The sequence below is a fragment of the Cavia porcellus genome, unplaced genomic scaffold (genome assembly GCF_034190915.1).
Source record: "Cavia porcellus strain 051 isolate PalLab524CR breed Dunkin Hartley unplaced genomic scaffold, mCavPor4.1 scaffold_1, whole genome shotgun sequence".
Lineage (NCBI taxonomy): Eukaryota > Metazoa > Chordata > Mammalia > Rodentia > Caviidae > Cavia > Cavia porcellus.
Genome location: NW_026947484.1, coordinates 197,570,901 through 197,575,616, shown reverse-complemented (window position 1 = coordinate 197,575,616; position 4,716 = coordinate 197,570,901).

The following is a 4,716-nucleotide window of genomic DNA, read 5'->3' as shown; positions in this document are numbered from 1 at the left end:
GGGGGGAGAGAATACAGTCAAATATGGCAAAACAAAGCTGTCAGTCAAAACCAAGGATAGACATAGCACATGATGTAGAACAGAGTACACGGTTATTAACAATGGTTATCAATGTTGTCTCTTGTTTCCTTAAAAAGAATTGTCTATCTCATTAGATATTATAAAGTTGGACAAAACAGTAGAGAACAAGACTAATAAAACTTAGGCATTGTAAGCATTACAGGACTTCCAAAGGAGACAATAGTCAAACCAGAATGGGCATCTTAGTGAATCTTATTGCCTTCAAAGTAGTTGCCTATACCCTCAAACTTGATACTATCATACAGAATGGAACAGAGTCTAATCAGTCAAAACAAGATCATGGGAGTATTATAGGACTTCAAAACAAGTTAATAGGAAATCAAAAAGAGTTACTATTATATATCCTAATTTTTTAAATTTTTCCCCTTATTTAAGACAAACATAAGAAATAACTAAATAATTTTTTTAAAGAATAAGGGGGAGATTGAGATAAAACAGGACATAACAATATAACAATAGAGGTCAAAGCTTGACTGTTTCAGCAACCTAGTACTTCACCACCATATAACCTGACTTAATAGTAGTTACCATAGTGTCTGTCTTTTTCCTTGAAATATTTGGATAAAACTTCATATACTATAGCTTCAAATATTTCCATATCAAGAAGCCCAGAAAAAAGCCTTTCTAATTAATGAGTGAAAACTTTATAAGGCTTCAAGGCCACATAATGGGGAATCATGATTACCATATATTTTTATATATTTGAATCATTACTTACATTAGGGAAACTATTCGGTATTCACACATGCGAGATTGATTTATTTCACTTATGAGTATGGTCTCAAGCTGAGCCCATTTATTGATAAATATCTCAATGTGATCCTTCTTTATAGCTGAATAATACTCCATTGTATAGAAATACCACAACTTTTTTATCCATTCCTCAGTTGATGGACACTTGGGTTGTTTCCAAGATCTGGCGATTACAAATTGTGCTGCTATAAACATAGGTGCACATATATCACTGTGGTATGATGCTTTCAGTTCTTCTGGGAAGATGCCTAGAAGTGGAATAGCTGGAATAAATGGGATTTCCAGTCCCAACTTTTTGAGAAATCTCCAGACAGATCTCCACAAAGGCTGTACCAGTCTACACTCCCACCAGCAGTGCAGGAGAGTTCCTTTTTCCCCACAGCCTCTCCAGCATTTGTTGTCGGTTTTCTTGATCCTGGCCATTCTTTCAGGAGTGAGATGGTATCTCAGTGTGGTTTTAATCTGCATTTCTCTAATGACCAAGTTGGTAGTTTTCTTGATCCTAGCCATTCTTTCTGGAGTGAGACGGAATCTCAGTGTGGTTTTAATTTGCATTTCTCTAATGACTAATTATGATGAATATTTTTTCATGTATTTATTTTCCATTGGTATTTCTTCATCTGAGAATTGTACATTCATCTCAAATGCCCATTTTTGGAATGGGTCTTTGAATTTTGGGGGTATGATTGTTTTTTAATTCTTTATATGTTCTACACAGAAGTCTTTTGTCTGAGGGACAGTTCACTAAGATTTTTTTCTCAGTTTGTGGGTTTTTTTTTTCACTATGCTGAAGATTTCTTTTAGCATGCAGAAACTCTTTAATAAGACATGATCCCAGTTATTGATTCTGGGAAGTATTTCCTGTGCAGTTTGATTCTTGTTCATCAATTGTCTATCTACCCCTGGGTCTTCAAGATTTTAACATACTTTGTCTTTTAATATTTAGATCTTTGATCCATTTAGACTTTAGTTTAGTACATGGTGATAGGCAGGGGTCTATGGAGAGCCAATTTTTTCTAGCATCATTTACTAAAGAGATTACCTTTCTTCCAGTGAATGTGTTTGGCCCCTTTATCAAAGATAAAGTGGCTGACTATGTTTGTAGTTGTAGTTGTAGCTCTATTCCATTGATTTTCAGGTCTGCTTTTATTCCAGTACCATGTTGATTTTATTACAGTAGCTTTGTAGTATAATTTCAAGTCAGGGATTTTGATGCCTCTTGCCTTGCCTTTGCTGCTTAGAATTGCCTTTGCTATTGTAGGTCTCTTCTGGTTCCAGATGAATTTTAGGAGTGATTTCTCTAGACCTATGAGGTATGCTAATGGTGTTTTGATTGGGATTGTATTAAATCTGCATAACACTTTTGGGAGAATAGCCATTTTCACAACATTTATTCTTCCTATAGATGAACAAGGGATGTCTTTCCATTTTCTGAGATCATCTTTGATTTCTTTTTTCAGAGTATTATAATTTTCCCTGAATAGTTCTTTTGTTAGATTGATTCTTAAGTATTTCATTTTTTGGATGCTATTTTGAAGGGTGTGGCTTCTCTTATGTTTCTCTCAGTGATTTTGTTGTTAGTGTATAGGAAGGCTATTGATTTTTGGGTGTTGACTTTGTATGCAGCTACATTACTGAACTTATTTATTGTATCTAGAGGTCTTACAATGGATTTTTGGGGACCGTCTACATAGAGTATCATGTCATATAAAATAATGATAATTAACCGGGCATGGTGGCGTTCGCTATAATCCCAGTACTTGGGAGGCTGTGGTGGGAGGATCGTTGCGAATTCGAGACCAGCCTAGGCTACAAAGTGAACTCAAGGCCAGCCTGAACTGCATAGCGAGACCCCGTCTCAAAAAAGACAAAAAAAAAATATGATAATTTAACTTCCTGTTTTCCTATCCTTACTCCTTTTATTTCTCTCTGTTGTCTAATTGTTTTGGCTAGTATTTACAGTACTGTGTTAAATAGGAGTGGTGATAATGGACATTCTTGTCTTGCTCCTGATTTTAGGGTAAAGGCTCTCAGTTTTTGGCTGTTTAATATGATGCTTGCTGTGGGTTGTCATAGATGTCATTTATCATATTGAGATAAAGACCATCAATTCCAATTTTCTGTAAGGTTCTTATCATGAACAAGTGTTGGGCCTTTATCAAAAGCTTTTTCTGCATCTATAGAAATGATCATGTGGGTCTTATTTTTGGCTCTGTTGATATGGTGGATTACATTTATTGATTTACATGTGTTGAACCATCCCTGCATGCCTGGGATGAATCTCACTTGGTCATGGTGTATAATCTTCTTGATGATTTGCTGCATTCTGTTTGCCAATATTTTACAGAGAATTTCTGCATCTATGTTCATTAGGGAGATTGGCCTGTAGTTCTCTTTTTAAGTTGGGTCTTTCTCACGTTTGGTACTAGAGCAATATTTGCTTTCAGGACTGAGTTAGGAAGAATTGCTTCCCTTTTAATTTCATTGAAGAGTTTGACGAATGTCAGCATTAAGTCTTCTTTGTATTTCTTGTAGAATACTGCAGTGAATTCATCTGGGCCTTGGCTCTTCATTAATAGAAATTGGGTTATTCAGCAGTTTTACATCTTCTTGACCTATCTTTGGTACTTCATATGTTTCTAGGAATCTGTCCATTCTGGGTTATCAAACCTATGAGAGTAGAGGTTTTCAAAATAGGTGTTGATGATCTTCTGTATTACTACAGAGTCTATAGTGATTTCGCCTTTTTTCATTTCTTATTGCATGAATTTGAGTTTTTCTTCCCTTTTTAAAATAAGGTTGACTAGAGGCTTATCAATTTTATTTATTCTTTCAAAGAACCAACTCTTTGATTCATTGATTCTTTGCATTGTTTTCTTAGTCTTTATTACATTAATTTATACTCTGATTTTTATAATTTCCTCCCTTCTTCTGGCTTTGTGCTTGACTTGCTCTTCTTTTTCTAGCTGTGTGAGAGGTAGCATCACGTTGTTTGTTTGTATTCGTTCTGTTTTCCTGATGTGGGAGCTCAGTGCAATAAATTTTTCTCTGAGGATAGCTTTCATTGCATCCCACAGATTCCAATAAGTTGTATTTGTATTTTTGTTTGCTTGTAGGTATTGTTTAATTTCTTCTTTAATTTCCCCTGTGACCCACTGATTACTCAAGAGTGTATTATTCAGTTTCCATGTGTTTGTGGGACTTTTGCAGTGTCTTTTATCATTAATTTCTAGATTCATGGTACTATAATCCAATAACATGTATGGTATAATTTCAACTCTTTTGCATGTATTTAAATATGTTCTGTGGGGGTAGTATATGGTCTATTTTAGAGAATGTCCCATGTACTCCTGAGAAGAATGTGTATTCTGATGTTGTTGGATGAACACTCTGTCTATGTCTATCAAGTCCATTTGTTCACAGGTGTGATTCAGTTCTGTTATTTCTTTGCTGATTTTCTGTCTGGCTGATCTGTCCTTTGGTGTCAATGGTGTGTTAAGATCTCCTGTTATAATTGTGTTACTGCTAATTTGGTTTTTCATTTCTATTAATACTTGCGTTGTATAACTGGGTGTTCTGGAATTTGTTCCTATATATTTTTAAGATAGTTATCTCTTCCTCTTGAAGTTTTCCCCTAACCAGTATGTAATGACCTTCTTTATCTCTTCTGATCATTCTTGAAGTTCACATTGTCTGCAAACAGAATAGCTACCCCCGCTTTTTTTTGGTTCCTGTTGCATGAAGTATTGTTTTCCACCTTTTGACTTTTAGTCTGTGAGTATCCCTTTGGGTTAGATGGGTTTCTTGTAGACAGCATATGGGTGGATGTTGTTTCTTGATCCATTCTGCCGGTTTGTTTCTTTTAATTGGTACATTGAGACC